Source organism: Crocodylus siamensis, chromosome 15 (assembly GCF_052110815.1).
Source record: "Crocodylus siamensis isolate JL-2025a chromosome 15, ASM5211081v1, whole genome shotgun sequence".
NCBI lineage: Eukaryota > Metazoa > Chordata > Crocodylia > Crocodylidae > Crocodylus > Crocodylus siamensis.
This window is the reverse complement of record NC_143409.1, coordinates 34,465,342-34,485,594: the sequence shown is the minus strand read 5'-3', so window position 1 is coordinate 34,485,594 and position 20,253 is coordinate 34,465,342. Positions and strand designations below refer to the sequence as shown.

General features: G+C 44.1%; 1 long non-coding RNA gene across 1 annotated transcript; it reads right to left on the bottom strand.

The window, feature by feature from the left end:
• Positions 1–605: 605 nt before the first annotated feature.
• On the bottom strand, positions 606–19,594 carry LOC149852344 (uncharacterized). The gene is made up of 3 exons (XR_016439407.1): positions 19,478–19,594; positions 8,168–8,258; positions 606–1,768 (listed from the first exon to the last, which is right to left on the bottom strand). It is a non-coding gene; the product is annotated as an uncharacterized LOC149852344 (long non-coding RNA).
• Between the last annotated feature and the right edge of the window lie 659 nt (positions 19,595–20,253).

Genomic DNA, 20,253 nt, shown 5'->3' with positions numbered 1-20,253 from the left:
CAGAGACAGGTGGAGTGACTCCTCAGTACCACCGCCAGCCTCGCATCCAGATGCTCACCATCTCCCTTTCCCAGCCGCCACCGCCATGGCACACGGGATTGATTCTGTGCACAGTTGGGGGGAGGGGGGTTAAATTTCCCAAGGCCCTGCACCAGTGGTGTAGAGTGGGTCAGCTCTGGTTGGGGGGTGGATGAGGCATTGTTTAGTTCACATTTATTATAAACAGGGCTGGTGGAATTTTTTAGGGGTGTGAAGGAAGGTACCTGAGGTGCACAAGAGGCACCAATACACATTCCTAGGCTCTTTTAATCCTTCTTCCCTCCACTTTTCAGATCCTCTTTCACTGCTAGCTGCAGGCTGATCCATCCCTGTTGGTGTTACACGAAGCAGAAAGAGAAAGGAAGCATATTCATTCTCTCAGCAACTGAACTATTGTGCATCTGAACTACTATGCATTGACTTTCATCATAGCTGACTTACAGTACAAGGCTATATCAGGCAGAATAAAACAACAGGTAATACTAATAATAGGAGGCAGCTATTAATTCTAGTAGTAATTTATTAATAAGAGTTTATTAGTAATAGTAATATTAGTGATGATTTTAACAGTTCAATTCCAGCCTTATCAGCCTCCCCCCCATCGCATACATCCTTCCTGGGCTTCCACCATATACATGTAGCTGTGGAATTTTCTCTTGATGTTAGATAGTCCAATGTTTATTCTTACCTCTCAGATTGCCTGACTTGGGTACTTCCATGTTATAATCCGACTCTTGGCCATCACCTCTTGGTCTAATATGATGTTATCAGTCAGGAGATGTTGCTGGTGCAAAAGGACACCAGCAATAGGGATAGAAGTCTTTCTTGCCACATTATCTTTGCCACCAACTCCTTCAAACATGCACAATATTTTTATCACCAATTTTGTATACAATTGATCACTTTTCTTTTATCAAAAAATGTGGTTGTTTATTTTTGTTCGTTTTTCTTTTAGTTTCTATCAGATAACACTCATACAGCTGGGGAGGCTTCCCAGCTGCTTTGTTTACATTTATATCTTTATTTACTTATTTTCAAAAACACTTTGGAGCAATTATTTAACATCGGAACAACATGCATAAAACCAGATAAAAGTAACTTTCAGGAGTGTAAATGAAAATCTTTTTTTTTTTTTAAACTGAAATACTTCTTTCAGTCTCCATCTTCTTTTTCTCTTCTCAGATCGCCGAGCACAATTGGCCCTGCTTAAATTTCCACAAAGCTGAGAAAACAGAACGGGATAAGACTGAGCTTGACCTTAACTAACTCCAATGAAAATCCACAGCTTCTTCCTTCTCGCAGCTTCCGCCTTCATTTCTCTCCTTTTCAGGCGATTCGAGAGTCAGTACTTCTTCATGGATCCCAGCTCTTCCCTTCCGGCTGAGCTCCATGCCTCCAATCAGAGCCAGCTCCTGGAATCTCACCGTCACCATCCATGCGCCGTGGATCCTCTTCCTCTCTCCTCCTGCACACCGCGCCGAGCCATGCCCCCACCTTCTAACTTCAAAGAATAGCTGCTCCGGTGGAAGTGGCATTCTCCTGGCATGATCTCTGTTTTCGTTTCCCCGATCTCCTTTTTAGCTAGTCCCTCTTCACAGTAGCCAATGTATGATACGTGTAAAAGAAATGTATATAACATAAGAGGCACCAATAAAAATGCTTTTTATCCTCCCTCCGGTTTTCAGATCCCCTTTCACTGCTAGCCACAGGCCGATCCATCCCTGTGGGTCTGGCATATTGGAAGAAAAAGAAAATGAAGAGCATGACAACACTTCCTTCAGGATTCACGATTGTAACAATTCAATTCCACCATATATACATAGCAAATGTTAGTTCGATGTAGTTCTGTTATATATAGAACTATAGAGATGAGAAAGCAGATAAACACTGAGTGTAAGGCAGGTGATTATGCACCTACCCTCCCTGCCTCTTTCACCATGGGCAGGCTGGTGAAGGAGATGCCCACCTCCTGGATCCTGAACTTGCCTTACTTCCTCCTGGTTGCATGCCGCAACTGTTGACTCTTCCCCTTTGCACAATACCTGAATTGTGCAGGCTTTCTTCACATGGCTGGGGGCTCGGCTCTTAGCACCCTGGGTGGTGCTAGGGCATACTCCCTCCCTAGCTCCCTCTTGCCCCATGGCTGGGGCTTTTAGCACCCGGGGGGGGCGGGGGGTGCTCTGGCACACTCCCTCCTTAGCACCTCCTTTTTGGTTACTGGCCATGTCTTAGAAAATGCACTTCTGCACTACAGGAAATCACTACATTTTCTAAAAACCTCATAGACTACAGTAGCATGTATGCCTTTAAAAATATTTTTTTCTACAGTAGTTTATGAGGACTTTAAATTTTAGTTTTTCCAACAAGTGAGTTTTGGGAAAAGCCCTCCACTTCCCTCCCTCCTGTCTGTTCCTGCATGGTTGTTTAAATAATAAATCAAATAATCAATAATCAATCAGATCAAAGAATAAAAACATCAAATAATGAAAAACTCTTACATACAGGCACACAGATATGCACACACTACAGTAATCTATGGAGGATTTTAGTTTTTTGGAAAAGAAAAAAAGTGATTTCCTCAGGGCTGAAGCCTGGTAAATCTGTACGAGGTTTTTTCTCATTTGTTGGCCAAGACAAGACGACCAGCAAGTTCCCTCCCAGGGTCTGGGTAGTAGGTCCAGACCTGTGCGCTCTTCACCCCACTTGCCCACCTCTGCACACATGCATCTCTGTTGCAACCTTGTAAATTTTGAATCGTTGCTGACAACAGAGCAAGCTGTGCTCTTGAGCTGGAAGACCCTATATGATAGGATACTTCATATAGTCTTCTCTCCCTCCTAGCTATGACCTCTGCAGTTTGAGTAATAAGCTCTCCACCCCACTTGTCCTCTGACTTATAATTACAGTTTGATTCCTTACGATGATAAATCACGCACTGGTAAGGCTTCCCCTTTGTGTATTACTTGACTTGTGGAGGTTTTCTTCCCTTGTAACTTTGTAATCATTGCTGGCCACAAAGCAAGCTGTTCTCAGGAGGTATGACCACTGTATTAGCAGAGGGCTTGGGTCACAGGGGGTGCCTTCCACTAAGGAAGCTTGAGTTTCTCCTCTGAATTGCGCAGGCCTTCTTCTTGGTTGCTGGCCAAAACCATAGCACACTTTCTCCTGTAACATCATGTCTTCCTCCTGCAAGATCTGAAAATACCTTTTCAGGATTTCTAAATACCTTCTTTTTGGCCAGCAACCAAGAACTCCATGGTCCAAGTAGTAGGCTCTTCGGCCCACTTCCCCTCTGCCTCACACCTCTCCATAGCCTCGAGTCCCTCCCATTGATGTAGGATTTCAAGCTGGGCAGATTAGCTTTTCGTGCAGAAGCTGAGGCTTCTTTGCTGGCTTTGGCGCAAGCATCAGCACTTGCCATGTACCTATATAGACCTCTTTTTTGCACCTTTGGAATTTTTTTCCCCCCCATCGGTGCTAGCCACAAAGCCTTCTTGTTGGTTGCTGGCCAACCTCAGTGTTCTTTTTAAGGTTTCTAAATACCCTTTTTCCACCTCTCCATTGCACCCTTGTAATTTTGGAATCCTTGCTGGGAAAAAGCTTCCTGCTGTGTGGGAAAAACCCTGCCTGCTTCCTGCCCTTCCCCTTCAGGAGCCAGGAACACTGCAGTGGCAGAAGCTGAGGCTTCTTCACATGCTTTGGCATGAGCATCAGCACCTGTTGCACCCTAGTAACTTTGCCTTCTTCTTAGTTGCTGGCCAAGACCTCAGCATTCTGGGTAGCAGGCTCTTCGCCCCGCTTGCCCTCTGTCTTACACCTAAGCAACCAAGCAGACACGTCCCAACCTGACCTCTCTCCATTGCACCCTTGTAAAAATCCTGCCTTCTTCTCGCACAGAAACTGAGGCTTCTTCATTGGCTTTGGCATGAGACTTTCACAGGCCAGTTATTGCAATGCCTACACAATGCTCTCTCTCTGCAGCATGAGCAGTTATTACATGGACAAAGCACCCTTCTCACATCACCCTCACAAGGAACTGTCCAGACATGACCAGATACCCCATCTCCAAACTCCAGCCTCTGCTCAGGTCCTTCTCTGCAGGTACAAACCTGTTTTCCCCAGCAAACAGCTGCCTGCACACTTGAACTGACCACCCTTCCAATGCAGTAGCTGGTAGACACGTGCAAACCCCAGTACCCTCTGTGGATTGTTGTGGGTGCCAATCTGAAGGCACACGCTGGCCCATATTAGTTATTGAGCATGGGATTTAAGGGGTACCACAGACAAATGTTGGTGGCTGTGAGGGGGAGAGGAACTGCAGGGAAAGAAAAAAAAAACCCTGGGTGTAGTGCTTTTCGAAACCATGGCCTTGGCTAATTAGCAGCTCCCTGCTTAGCTGAGACCCATTTGATGAGGATATGCCAATACCTAGTGTAGAAGAAGGAGGTATTACAATTTTCTTGAATTTGGATGAAAAGTAGTTCTTTCTCCTTATTTCCCTCTTCTCCCTGTCCTTTAGAAGGCTGAGAGGAATCACTTCTATAGCAACATGCTGATGTCATAATCATAAAATTATGACTTCATTGAAAGATGCAGCAAAAGGAAAGGCAGGTCAGCAAGGAGGAACCTAAGCCCCAGCACCTGTCCTCACCGAGAAAGGAAATCCAGTCAAGTAAATTGCCTCTGCATAATTGAATTTCCTTCAGGTTGCCTGCATGGCAAGGAAGGACAAAGCAATCCTGAACAAAGTGATGAGCTTTGTCCAGGGTGGGGGAACACGTTGAAGTGGAAGGAGGTGCAGGCTGTCTGCAAACCCAGCTCCAAAAAGATGCTGCATGAAGGATTTTGTAAAGCAAACATTGTATTACATAGATTCATAGACAAAAGGTTGGAAGGGACCTTGTAGATCTTCTAGTCCAACCCCCTGCACTGGGCAGAAGAGAAAACAGCTCAAATGACCTCAGCTAGGTCAAGCCTCCACTTAAAAACCCCCAGGGTAGGAGCCAGCACCACTTCCCTTGGAAGTTGGTTCCAGATCCTAGCCGTCCTGACTGTGAAGTAGCACCTCTTGATGTCTAGTCCAAACCTACTCTCTAGCAACTTATGGCTGTTATTACTTGTTAGTCCGGGAGGCGCTCAGGGGAACAAGGTCTCTCCCAATCCCCACTGGTCCCCCCTAGTAAGTTTACAGATGGCCACCAGGTCCCCCCTCAGCCTTCTCTTGTGAAGGCTGAACAGGTTAAAGGTCCTGTAGCCTCTCCTCATAGGGTCTGCCCTGCTGTCCCCGGATCATGTGAGTGGCCCTCCTTTGGACCCTCTCAATGCTGTCCACACCCCTCCTGAAGTGCAGTGCCTAGAACTGGATGCAGGACACCAACTGTGGCCTGACCAGTGTCGCATAGAGGGGGACGATCACCTCCTTGGCCCTGCTTGAGATGCATCTGTGGATGCACAACAAGGTACGGTTAGCCCTACTGACCGTGTCCTCGCATTGTCAGCCCATGTTCATTTTGAAGTCAATAATGACTCCAAGATCCCTTTCTGCCACCCTGCTTTTGAGAAGGGAGTTCCCCAACCTATAGGTATGCTGCTGGTTCCTACTGCCCATGTGCAGCACCCTTCACTTGTCAGTACTGAATCCCATCCTATTTTCATTTGCCCACCCCTGTAACCTGTCCAGGTCCTGCTGTAATCTGTCCTTCCCTTCTAGCATGCCCACCTCACCCCAAATCTTGGTGTTGTCTGCAAATTTAAACAGGCTGCTCTTCACCCCATCGTCCAAGTCACGAATAAAGAAATTGAACAGTGCAGGTTGAGCCCTGGGGGACCCACTGCCCACTTCACTCTAGGTCGAATATGACCCATCCACCACCACTCTGAGTACGACCCCTCAGCCAATTTGCAATCCATTTGATTGTGTAGACATCAATGCCAGAGTCACCTAGCTTTTTAATGAGAATGGGATGGGAGACAGTGTCAAAGGCCCTCCTGAAGTCCAGAAAGACTACATCCACCATGATACCTGTGTCCAATGATTCTGTGACCTGATCATAGAAGGCGATCAGGTTGGTCTGACAGGATCTGCCCCTAATGAAACCATGCTGGTTGCCCTTGAGCATCATCCCTGCTACTGGCCCATCACAGATGTGCTCCTTGATAATCTTCTCAAAGAGCTTCCCCAGGATTGAAGTAAGACTAATGAGCCTATAGTTGCCTGGGTCCTCTCTCTTCCCTTTTTTAAAGATGGGAAACACATTGGACCTCTTCCAGTCGTCTGGCACCTGGCCAGAGCACCACGAGTGCTCGTACAGCCATGCCAGGTTTTAAAACATTGCATTGGGGAAAAAAAAAAAAAATTTCAGCGCACCTCCCATAACAGTACAAAGAAAAATAGAAGTTGTTTTCCTGCCTGCAAAGAAGAAACTGTTTTCTAGGCGTTAATTCCAACACCCGCTCCCCTGTATCCCCACCCCCGCGACCATATTATATGCATTATAATGCATTTTAAAGACTTACTAAATTTTCTTTAAAGACTTGCTAAGGGCCCTGAGTGGGGTTGTTTAGTCTTTTTTTTTTACAAAACATATCTGACTGGACTGCACCCTTAACCAGTTCACCCTGCAACTCTTTGCAAGTCTTTCCAGTAAGGTCATGACTAAAAGCCCCCTAGGCACAGCATCCCTGCCACTGAGGCGGGCACAATCTCCGAAAACAAACCCAACCATCCCAAAGAAAACATGACACATCTATATGTGACGAAAAAACTATACTGAACTAACTGAAAAAGAACAATTATATGCAAAATTGACAATATTAAAATAAAATAAAATAAATAGAAAATGTTACAAAATAAACAAAAGGTTCAAACTTCTCTTGTCTTTCTTTCTTAGCAAAAATAACTATACACAAAAACACAAAAATAAAAATAAAAATGTAAAAATAAATAAAAAGGTTTTTTCAGTTTAGTATCCACAGTTGTGTGACCCTTCACTGGCCTGCATGCTTGCCCCTGACAAGTTCCGCCCACAAAAGTTTTCTGTGAGGAGGGAGGAAAAAGGAAAAAGAGGAAGAGGAGGGCGCACAGTAAACGACCCCCCCCCCGCCACCCTTTTGCCACCCTTCCCCCGCACCTAGACAAGTACACGCATGTGCATGCACACAGGGTCAGTGGGACACATTACCTAAGTATCACCGGAGGCGCTGCATACCCCAGGTGTCGGGTCTGGCAGGCAGTATCCTGCTGCCCTTGGACTCATGGCTCTGGGATGGACTGTGATGAAGTTCAGGTTGCAATATTAGGGAATATTAAGCCAACATGGTCCCCATATTTAAAAAAGGGAGGAGGGAGGACCTGGGCAACTATAGGCCTGTCTGTCTTACCTCAATCCTAGGGAAACTCTTTGAGAAGATCATCAAGGAGCACATCTGCAATGGGCCGGCTTCAGGGAAGATGCTCAAGGGCAACCGGACCTTGTTGTGCATCCACAGGTGCATCTCAAATAGGGCCAAGGAGGTGATCCTCCCCCTCTACGTGACACTGGTCAGGCCGCAGCTGGAGTACGGTGTCCAGTTCTGTGCACCCCACTTCAGGAGGGATGTGGACAACATTGAGAGGGCCAGAGGAGGTCCCCAGATCATGCGAGTGGCCAACAGGGCATACCCTACAATGAGAGACTGCAGGACCTGAACCTGTTCAGCCTTCACAAGAGAAGGCTGAGGGAGAACCTGGTGACCATCTATAAACTCACTAGGGGGGACCAGAAGGGTTTGGGGGAGATCTTGTTTCCCCTAGCGCCCCCTGGAATAACAAGGAAAAACGGCCACAAGTTGCTGGAGACTAGGTTTAGATTACACATCCACAAGAACAACTTCACGGTCAGGGCAGCTAGGATCTGGAGCCAACTTCCAAGGGAAGTGGTGCTGGGTCCTACCCTGGGGGTCTTTAAGAAGAGGCTTGATGCCTACCTGGCTGAAGTCATTTGAGCCCAGGTTTTTCTCCTGCTCAGGCAGGGGGTCGGACTTGAAGATCTACAAGGTCCCTTCCGACCCTACTTCTATGATTCTATGAAGTCATGTAACTACTCACTCCCTCCCATCCAAAGTTTCAAACTACTTGCAGAAAACTTACCATTACGCTGCTGCTGCCACTGCTGTTAGGAGCCATGGTCACAGCATTGGCAGAAAACGGTGGATGCAGGGCTCACGGCAGGTGGAGGGTACTGGGGGGACAAAAATTAAGAGGGGGGTAGAAAATGATGCTATTGCTCTCCCCTATTCTTTCAATCTTTTAAATAAAATAATAATAAAAGAAGAATAATTGGTCAGTCCGGTTAACCAAGCAAAATACATCCTGACCTGATGTAGAGGAGGAAGGGGTGAGGAGTGAAAGAGGGTAAAAAAAGAACACACAGCACCACCTACTGGCTAGAGGCTGGAACTCAGCAGCCCTTCATGGCAAAGGGGATTACTTACAAGTCTTTAGAGTCCTGGGCTGTTTGCACAAACAAAATCCACAGTTGGAGCAGTATAATAGGAAAGCAGCACAATTTAAAACATCTCTGAGTAGCGTTAGTTTAAGGTGTTAAATGGACTTTAAAAGCGGTGGGAAATCCTGGATCATGCAAACATAAACACAGTTGCGTCAACGTAAATGTGAAATTGATTCGTCTGCACATGCCCATGGGTAGGAAATGGCAGGAATGAATGGATCCACTAACACAGAGATCTCATCCAAGACTAAGGTTAAATGACAGGATTACATGATGAAGACGTGCTGAAAGCTGTGTTTGTTCCTTGTACAAACAGTATAATGCTGTTGGTTGACACCTAACCACAAACATTACATTCACTCCAATTTTTGAAGCCAAACCTATGCTGTGCCGTGATTTATGCTTTAGGATTCTGCAGGGTGATAAGCACCGATTCACAGAACAAAAATTAATTGGATTAAATACATTTGGCACTAGTTAAAAATTTGTGTAAAACAACAAACCAACAAAAAACCCCTTTTAATTGGGCATTTTATGAAATGCCAACAAACAATGAGCAAAATAAGGAGGCCTAATTAGATATGGTATCATATGTGGATGGGAACTAATCCACACTGTAGATCAATACAACCTAATCCACCCAAAAAGTAATAACTATAATTTTTCAAAGAGATAGGATACTTAATAACAAAAATCATCCAGGACATGAGAGCAGAAAGCAAATCAAATGGCTGGCAGTGAGATGCTTACCCAAAGGAATGTTGTAGATGAAAGAAGTTAACTGGCTCTTTCTTTGCAGTGCATGTGAGACCATGCACGTCCAGATTACTTTAGACAACTCCAGGGACTTCAGTATGAACAGTTAGAATAAATATAAATGGAGTCAAAGAGCTATAAACATAATTAGGTATCTGAGGCAACTAATTTGAAATGAGATGAAGAAATTACGTGGTCCTATGACAAAGGGATGTAATAAAAATATTAACAGATAATTCATGAGGCCAGAAAGTTATGGAAAAGGGCTTTTCTGATATAGAATTAAAGGATTATACATAGAAGCATTGACATGGGAATAATAAAAGGAAAACAAATCTGAGGAATCATTTTCCAGAAGGGAAGGGCATCTATTCATTTATGACGTACTCTCCTAAAGAAATCACTGGGACTACCTGCACCCAAAGTGCTTAAGGATATACTGACGGTATTACTTGTCACCTTGTCCATGGGACAGAGTGTTACTGCCTATCTGTTGAATGAAATTTAATATCTATATATTAAAATGTATTATCCAAAATATTTGCATAAAGTATTAGTAAAATGGCTGGGTCATTATGTTTGAATTCCAATGAATAACATAGTGTTTATCTTGCTCAAGGCAGAAAGGTATTATTTTCAGAGGATGGTATCATTGTATTAAAGTATTTGAACTACACTGTTCATGAATTAAAAAAAACAAACAAACACTGGAACGGATAGAAGAGGCTGATCTCATGCATTCAGATTGGTCAGCTCTCACATTTCCTTATGACAGCACCAGAAGTAGTGAGTTCCTGGTAATAAAGCATGAAGTAGCATACAGATCACTAGAGTTCCTGGTCTCAGGTTGTCATAGGCTAGGGACAGAAGTTACACATTAAATCATCAGAAACTGGTTTAAACCTGTAACAGAACAGAAGCTCAGTGCACAAAAACCAGTTTCAAAATGGATGAAACTCATTTAAGATAAACCTTGTTGAATGTAGTATCAGGCTTAACTGATTTATGGAACTTCTGCCCCAGACCGCCTCCTGGTTCAAGTTAACTCATAGTCCCCCAGCATCCCAGCATGCTTTCCAGTGCTGGGCTGGGCTGGGCTGTCTGCTCCAGCAGAGAAGGGTTGGGGAGCAGTGGGGGTAGAGGCTCCCCTCCCCCTCAGACAAACCCTGGCTGGGGGCTGGGGCCAGGGAGGCGAGTTAAATTCCTCTTTCCCCAAGTACAGAACTGCCCTGGCCTGCTAAACTTATTGAAAGTTACTGTTGGCTGCGACTGGACTACAAGTGCCAGAGGCACCTGAAAGCAGGAGGAAGAAATCCCAGGGACCTTAAGGCAGTAGGAAGAGGAAGTGCCAGAGAGCCGTGCTCTAGTACTCCCTGGCTTCTGGCCTGAGCCACTGCAGGCATGTGGCTGCATTTCCTGAATCAAAGGTAAATGTGTGTCCAGTTGTTTCTCAGTTTAATCTTTGCATCTTAGACTAACCTGCAAAGACTGAATCAAGTCAGCCTCGGGCTTTTTGACTGTCTGTACTTAGCCATAACGTTTAGTCCATCAGTTTGCAAACAGAACAATCACTTTGGCTGTTGGGATATCTACCCATATTAGAGTCTGCCCTTTCCTCCAATACAAAGACAAATACTTTGGTTCAAAATTATAAGCAAATAAAGTAAAGCTTCAAAATACTCTCTTTGAGACCTCCAAAAGGAATATTCAGACCCTAAATGAAAACAGAAAAAGCATGACGGATTGTCAAACTGAATGGCAAGTAATCACGTAAGTTACAATTCTCTTGTAGGCCAACCACCATTTCTCACCCTACCTTTTTGGTTGCCCATGTTCTTTTACCCAACTAAATGCCCTTCTCTTCCTGGTCAAAAAAACATTCTTGCACCCTCTTCTCCTGCTGTGCTGTTGCAATACATTTTTGAACATCAATTATCTAGTCCTCCAACACAGATTGGACTTCACCTGCCTAAGATTTATCAGATAAAACAATCTGAAGCATGTGCTCTTCTCCTGCTCATCTTCTTTATGACATACAAAAGACAGTCAAAAAAGTGTTTCTTTTCTCTTTTACACCTTCCATTTAATATAACAAGTGCTAATAGGTATGAAATAAAGTCATAGAAAGATAACTTTTAGCCATCTTGGAGCCTATTGTCAGATGTAATATGCAATTAAAATGCCAATGCTATTTTTGACAAGGGGTCAATATACCTTATATACATTTATAAGGTATATTGACTGAAACTGAAAAATAGGAGTGAGTTTTCAGTGTCTTTATTTCATTCTCTTGTGTAAAATATGCCTATGAACATACCATTAACATTTTTCTAAAGGGACATAACTATGGTATAAAAGTTATGTTCCTTTAGAAAGGGACTGACAAAAAGAACTTGAAGGTAAATGCCATTTAACTCGAGAAGATTATGAGGGACAAAAATATAAGTTGACAGTTCTTTTGTAACATTTTTCTCAGAGATTTTCACCATTCTGTTTCAATCAATATGGCCCATGAACTTTTGGTTTTTGTATTAATCACTAGCAGAATGGTCACTCCAAAATATGTAAGAGTCCAACCAAGCTCCAACCTCACTTGAAATTTTCTGTTTCTATCAACTTTCAGAATGCATAGGGCTCAGGGCTATCAAAAAAAGTCTGGCTTGCCACTGGGCACATGCTTCCTGATTTTAACAAATAGTCAAGCTCGGGCCACAAAACTCACTCAGAATGTAGGGCGAAAAACTGTCTGAAAATGATCCTTTAGCCCCAGAGAGGAGAATAGTTACATTATTCCTTTATTTTGTGTCCATTACAAAAGTAACCAAGATGAGACAATCATGCCATTGCAATCTACTGTATTTAAACAACAGACAAACTGAAGGCTTTACATTTTTCAGTATTCTCAGCTCTAATGCCCACAATCAACCACAACTGGTGCAGCCTGATTTCCCCTTCCAGTATGGAAAAATAGTGCTGAGGACGTAAACAGGATATTTAACAGATCCTGGTGGACTTGTTCCATGACCTAAATATTCATTCTACACAACGAGTTTATTTTACTACTTATTTTTTTCCATTTCACAGGAATAGTATTTTCTTTATCTAGGTAAGGAATTAATTCTAAAGCAAAGCATTGAAAGAATGAACGACTTTTGTAATGTTTTAAGTCAACTATGAAAAGCAGCTTATCAGAGCTAGTAGTCAAATACTAGTGTGGTTTGAAAGAACAACAACTGAAAAAAACTCTCTCACATCCAGCTGGCTGACAATGAATTACTGTGGCAGGAGTCTCATTTTTGGAGTCTCTCCGCGCGTGCAACTCCAGACTCCTGCAATGGGTCCACCACCCGCCTATTCTCGCCTGCCACAACTTGATCTTGTTTATAAGTAACGAATGATGAAACTTAACAGGAAGCTGCCCATTTGTACGCGCCCCGATGGCAGGGGGTACTGTCTGTGGCTCCTGTTCCTCCCCTGCACTGCAGCCCAAGCCTCGCCGATGGTGCTGGAATACTCTCACTAGGGCCATGATACTAGGTCCCAGCCCTTTGTGTGTTCTCAGGGCTCCTCGGTGCCCCTTCTCACTCCCAGGGTCTCTTACGGCCCCCGCACTCAGCCCCTTCTGGGGCCTTGCCCGTAACTGTGCCATACCTCAGCCCGTTGCCCCACTCTGGGGCCTATCGCCCACCTCTGGGCTCCCCCGCCCCTCTCGGGGCCTCTGCCGCGCTTCTAGCGCCTCTCGCCCCTCTTGGGGTCTCTGCTGTGCTCTCCGCGGCCGTTGCCCTCTTCTGGGCCTACGCTGCACTCTTCGCATGCGCTCGCCCCCCAGAGCCAGCTGACAATCTGCCAAAGGGGACTGAACCAGGGCCAGTTGTAGCCCCTGAACAGTCCTGGACCCAGCTGACAATCAGCTGATCAGCTGGCAGGGACTGCACAGGGGCTAGTTTGAGTCCTAGTGCAGTCCCAGATTCAGCCAACGATCAGCTAATTGTTGGTCAGCAGGAACCCCACTGGAGCGGGTTGGAGATCCTGGTGCTGTCCTAACCCTGCAACACCTTCAATTTAAGGTGCAATGGAAACCAGCCACAAAATCATTACACATGTTGTGTAATATTTTTGTGACTGGTTTCCATTTTTGTGGAGCCATGAATTGCCTGAACTTGTAGCCAGGTTACCATTCAAGATGCAATTAACAGACTCATCTCACCTTAAGTGTAATGTCTACCAAGTCTAAAGAAACCTTTTCTACCTTTTCCTCACTCCTTTGTCCATTGATAAATAGCCATTTAAGTCTATTATGTTTGAGAATTACTGGCGATTTTAGATGAAAGATGCCTTTGCAACTTAGATAGGTTTATGGCAGTTGCATTCTGGTTAGGGCATGTTTATGCAGCCCTTTACCGAGGCACGAGACATTCAACTTTATTCTCATTCCTGCAGTTCCCTTTGACTCCATTCTTTCCTACTCCACTGGGTGAAAGCAAATATTTTCATCTACAGCTTAAATCTTTTTTTAGGTAACCAAGTGATTTATCAATCAATGTTCCTCCTTCAAATATATGTGCTAGGCGTGTACATAGCAATGAGAAACTTCTCTGACAAGTCTCAGTGGTAGGACAGTAATAGCCCATTGTCCAGGTTTTATATTCCAATAAAATTAATGTAAACACTCTTCAAAATAAAATTAAAAAAAGAAACCAAAACGAGCATGTAAATTATAAAAATAACAGATGTTCATATTCAAAGATGTCTTTTGCCTCTCTCTCTCTCTCTAGCATTGCCAGCACAACATGAATGTGTTATCCATAACAGGCTAATACAGAAGGACACCTGTATGTTAGAAGCTCTGTGCTACAATTATGGGGTGGCAAGTATTTATAACAAAAATCTACCATTATAAATTCAAAATGCTGTGGCTCTCTTTTCTGTATTAGTATGATGAAATGAAGTAGAGATCAGCAGCTTTAGAAGGCTAGCTATTGCTTTCTAGAACAGAGAAAAATTTATACTGTTAGAGACAAGATCTTTAGACCAGAAGCTGGGGGTGAGGGCCCTGCTACAGCATGGCTCTCTGGCCGTGTGCTCACTTCCTCTTCTTGCTGCCCCCACGATCTCGGGGATGTCTAGTCCAGAACTACAGCAGCAGGACTGCGCGAGGTTGCTCATCACTTCCTCTTCCTGCTTCCAGGTGCCTCTGGGAATTGTAGTCCACAGTTGCAGCCACAAGTAAGTGTGAGTGGGGAAGGGGTGTTTAGCCCCACTCCCTGTCCCCAGACTCCAGCCGGGGTTTGCCGGAGGGAGGTAGTCTCCCCACTTCCCTCCCCCCTGCCATAGACTGGGCTGCATTCCCATCTGGGCTTGCCACCATCCCTCCCTCCCTCTTCAGCCAACCCTCACAAGAGAACAGAGGGTCTGAGCCATCCCTGTTCTCTGGAGCAGACAGTACAGCTCAGCCCAGCCCAGGGCTGCAAAGCATGCTGGGAGACTGATTTAACTTGAACCAGGAAAGGGTCTGGGACAGAAGTTCATAAACCAGTTTGACCCAAATCAGTTAAGTCTGATACTACATTCAACAAGGTTTATCTTAAAGCAGTTTCAGTTATTTTGAAACTGGTTTATGCACACTGAGCTTCTGTTTCGTTACAGGTTTAAACCAGTTTCTGATCACTTAAGCCAGTTTATGTGTAACTTCTGTCCCTAGGCTAATTGTTTATGATTTGATATGTTTTGAGGTGAAACGCTCTGCTCTGGCTTTCTCAGTTCATACTATATAGACTGTCAGTCACATCCGCATAATAAAAGAAGGCTGTGCAGATCACTGAATAGTTCAGAAGTTTTTCCCTGGTTCTCTTCCGAATTTGTGTATTCACCAGCAGGTAAGTCTGTAGGGAGGGAAGGGTGGGGCAGATCAAAGCAGAGGGAGAAAAAGTTATTTGGGGGCACAACTCCCCAGCAGGTAAGTCCCACCTGGCCAGGACCCCGCTCAACTTACCCCTGAGACACTGTCCTTCAAAGCGGGGGCCTCAATCTAGCCCCTCTCCCACAGACTGACCTGCTGGGCTGGGGCATGCACGTGCATGTATGTGGGCACTCAGGCCTCCACCCCAGCCTCAAACTGACTTCAAGAGGCTCCGAGATCAACTGCATGAGGTTACAAGATCTACCGGTGGATCGAGATCCACTGGTTGGTGACCACTGCACTAGATGAAGTTTCACCTCTGAAGCAAATAAACTATACAGACTAGGGCTGTGAGAAACACCATTGTTTCGTTTTGACATCCGTTTCACCATTTCAAAAGGGACAGTATTTAGTTTCATTTCATTTCAAAGCACTATTCCATTTCATTTCATCAAAACTGTTTTGCTGTTTCAACATTTCATGCATAGGCTATAATGGGGAATCATGAAAATGCCTAAAACTTTGTCATTTCTGGTCTGGATGAAAATTGCAGGGATAGTAGCTGCTTCTGAGGGCACCAAGCCTGCTAAGCTTCAAGGAAATAGTTTCCAAGAAACCTCTGCACCTATACCTCAAACTTCAAAGAGCAAAACTCATGACATTTGCTGGCAATAGCAGCTTCCTGTCATCTGATGTGCAGATCTGAGGGCCTGCACCCCCAGAAGGGCTGCAGGGCTGTGCCAGACTTCTCCCGGGGGTGCAGGCCCCAGATCTGTGCACAGAAAACAGGAGGCTGCTGCTGCTGCCTGGGACCGGTGCTGCCAGCCCCAGGCAGCAGCAGCAGCCTCCTGTCATCCTCCATGCAGATCCAGGGGCCCGCACCCCTGGGAGGGCTGCAGGAGTGTGCCAGACTCCTCCCAGGGGTGCGGGCCCCTGTATCTACACTGGACAACAGAAAGCTGCCACTGCCGCCTGGGACTGGTGCTGGGCACAGTCCATGCCCAGAGCCGGGGAAAACCAATGCTGCACCGGCCTTGGGCAGCAGCCTCCTGTCATCCGGCCCTTTGGCGGGAAGCAGAGGAAAGCCAGGACCGCACGCCGAGTGGCTCTGCAGCCCCATGGAGCTCAGCCTAGTGGCAGAGCGCAACCCTGGCTCTGCCCACCTCCCACCACCAGGCTGCACTCCATGGGACTGCGGAGCTGCTTGGAGTGCAGTCCTGGCTCTCCCTTGCCTCCCCCCCCAGGCTGCTTTGAAACTTGAAACATTTTGGGTCCCCTCATTTTGTTTCAGAGCTGTTTTGAAGCTTTCTTTCATTTCAATTTCACTGTTTTGAGCACAAAATGCATCAAAATAGTTTCAAAACGAAACACTGGTGAAATTTTGCACAGCCCTAATACAGACTTTATTTCAAGCTTATGGTTTAACATACCCTAACTTTCTAATTGAATTTCAGATTGAATGAAAGTGAAGTTCAGTTTAAGTCAGCAAGTTCTGCCTGGTTTGGGGTGAAAAGCAGCCCAAACCAGTCTTCTACAACTTCTAGTGAAATCTGATACAGGCTCTAGTTTGGGCCAAAGGATACAGATTCAGGTTTCAGAACTGGAATGAGAAAAAAAAAATGTGCAAAAAAAGGTTTACAACAATGAACGTTGGCAAAAGGATTCCTTCTTGTTTCAAGATCTGGGTATAAAGATACTATTGAGAGCACACTATTTGAACGGAAGCATAACAGCTTGCACATCTTGATAAGGATGCAAACATCTGCCTGACTTCCCCTTTTTGAACTTGTCAGTTAAGCTGAGTAATAGGTGTTCAGCCTGGCCACACACTCATTCTGACTGTTACTTAATTGCTCGAGTCCATAGCTACAAGAAACATGACATGGTCTTACAGATTTGAGAAAAATGTCAAAATAATAATAAAAAACCCCCATGCTAAAGAGAAATAAATATCCACCCCCTCTGTGCTACCCTTGACTTATATATCTGCATGCAGGAAACTGGCATAGTTACAATCCAACTAGTTTGTATAGAATTAAAAATATTACAGAATACAGGACAAAAATCACACACACACTTTAGTTGTCGTTGTGGGAATGGAATGTTAATTGCCTTTTCAGAGCTTTTACATAACCAGCTCTGCCTGTACCCTAACTCACCATTTCCAAAGTCTCAGAAAATAGCACAAAGACCAATAGTGTGCAAAGGCTGAGGAGAGATAAAGGAAATTAAACAACATTGTGGGTAATGGATTTGGTTCAGAAAGACAAAGTTATTTATCTGGAATATAAGGAACAAGGTTGATAAAAATTGGGTTCCCAGGAAAAGGTCCTCACATAGCCTCACAAAAAAACAGAGCTGGAAGCAACCTCAAGAAGTCACCACTGCTGGTTCCCTAGCAAAACATTATTTCTACTTACTGGAGGAGCAATCACCTGGTGTTGGCTGTGGACTAAAAGTACAATGCTAAGAAGTGCTACCAAGGCCCCCATAGGCACAGGAAAGGACCATAGCAGCAGACTGACCAGAGTTACAGGGCACTGTTATGGGTTGTGGCTGGGATATACTTTAGCTTCATCTGAGACAAGAGTGGGTAAGAGAGAAACCTATGCAGAAGACTTAAAGGAGAAACCTATGAAAAGCATGAAACAGAGCAAGGAGCAAACAGAGTAATAAAGCCTCAAGGCTCCTTCTCTACAAACAATAAAGCTATGGATTTGGTAGCAGCACCCATCTGTTTTCTTTGACATCCCATGGAATACATCCCAGAGTAGCTCTGCTGGCCAAGAAACAAGAAGCCAGGATGGGAATTTAAGGTTGGGTTTAGTGACCTCTGTCAGTAACCACAAGTCCCCACTTTCACACAGACTCCTACTGGGGTCTTATCCAAGGACAACTGTCAAGATTGGTTCATGTTTGTAAAATACCAGATAAATAGGTAACAAATACTCTGCAAAAGTCCTAACCATATTCAGAAGTTGTGACCTGCCCTGGCAGATAAATCACTAGCAAAGCACATAGGGCCTGACAGTATAACTGCTCATCATTCTGCAATAAGGTAGGCAGAAGTACTCTTAGCAGCAGCACTCCATTAAAAGGATGTTTCTCAGGGAAGATCAAACTCATCCTGGCTCTGAGAATGCTTTTATGTCTCAATAGCCACAAGTATTTGAACTGAAATATTTGATTAGGAAAAAAATTAATACAGAACACTTAATGTGGTTTAAATGTTATATTCAAACAAATTCAAAGCTTTATGTGGAAAGAAATTATTTTTATTGGAATACTTGTAAAAATGTAAAGACAATACCCAATAGCATGTACTTCCCTTACATTGTTTATTTAAATTTAAGAAAAAATCCCAAAAGGCACCAAAAACTGTTGACACTAATTTCAGCACACCCAAAGAACTGTGCATGATATGCCATGGCTGTCCACTCATCCACTTCAACAGAGTTTAACTCTCTTCCACTGAGGTCACTGTGACACCTGCAGTTTCACTGTCACTATCAGTAGAATCACTTGCACTACTTACCAGATCTATTTCAGAATCAGACTTAGGCAAATCTGATTCAGAGCTCATTGAACCACATTTCCTTTAGTTTAAGGATGGTTTTACTAATGAGTCTATGGGCAAGGGCAACTTATTATCACACTGCATCTTCTTCAATATTGTTCTTCTGACTGATTATCCACAAGCAAGATATTTTGAGAAACAGAAACAAGCTTAGCAGTGCATTAATTTGGTTTTGATTTGACCTGCACAGCCAATTATATGAATTTATAACTCGATGTTTGGTTTGGATTATTATGCAAGTGTATTTACCCTCCTGTTTAAAAAAAAATATATATATATGTATTCTCTCACATCTGCTAGGGATAAATCACCTGAAAAAACATTAATTACAACTTTGAAACTACCAAGCTTGCCTAATATTGTATAGGCACCCAGTCATTGTTACTAATGAATTTTAGGAAACAATGAATTTTTAAAAATGGAAACATTTCCCACGGAAAGATAAAGCAGTGAAAGATGTTCTGCCCCACATCTCTGGTTGTCATCAGTCCAGATGAGGAGGAAAATGTTATCTAATATGCAAATTAGAAGAACCACTTGTATCCACAAAGTCTGCAGATTTCTGGAGTTTGCTTCTTGTAAGTGAGATTTATATAGGCAAGCTGAACACAAACTGTAATAACTGTTGCTTGAAGTCAAATGCAGAAGATATGCTAAAGGAAATGGTTACCTAGGGTCGGTAGTCTAAGCAGTGAATTAAAAAAAAAGTTTACTGACCCTTTATAATCCTGGAGACTGCTGGTGTCAGGGATACAGAACACCATCAATGGCTTACCCAAGGCAGACTGGGACACCATGCATGAAACAGAGCAACAGCAAACAAAAACATACACTAGAAATGAGAAAAAGAGCACAGTGTAAAAAACAAAAGGCAAAAGTTGATTACATACAGGAGGCTAATAAACACTCACTGGGTGGATAATAATTAACTATTCCCAATTCTTTTTTTCAGACTTGTCACACCCAAACAACTGACTAGCTGGAGGGAAGAGGTCTCTGTTTCAAAGCCTCCTTTCCCATACATTTGCTTCAATTCAACTTGAAGCGCTTTGAAGTTCTTTGTTCCTCTTCCACTTCGGGAGAAAGGATAATTTTATGATTAAAGCAATGAACTAGTAGTTAAGAAGCCTGAGCTCAAAGATGCTTACACAGTTGGGGGAGAGAAAGCAGAAAAAGCGGAAAAGCAACAGGGAGAAATGCACATCCACATCAAAGATAAAACAGTCTTTTCACTACTTTTCCCTCTTTCCCAAGGCTGAGGAAATCATAGAATGTCCCACCTTCTGAGGAATCATAAAGAATTAGGGTTGAGAAGGACCTCAGGTGGTCATCTAGTCCAACCCCCTGCTCAAAGCAAGACCATCCCCAACTAGATGATCCCAGCCAAAACTTCATTTAGCTGAGTCTTTAAAACTCCAAAGATGGGGAGTCTACCACCTCTCTGGATAACCTGTTCCAGTGTTTTACTACCCTCCGAGTGAGAAAATTCTTCC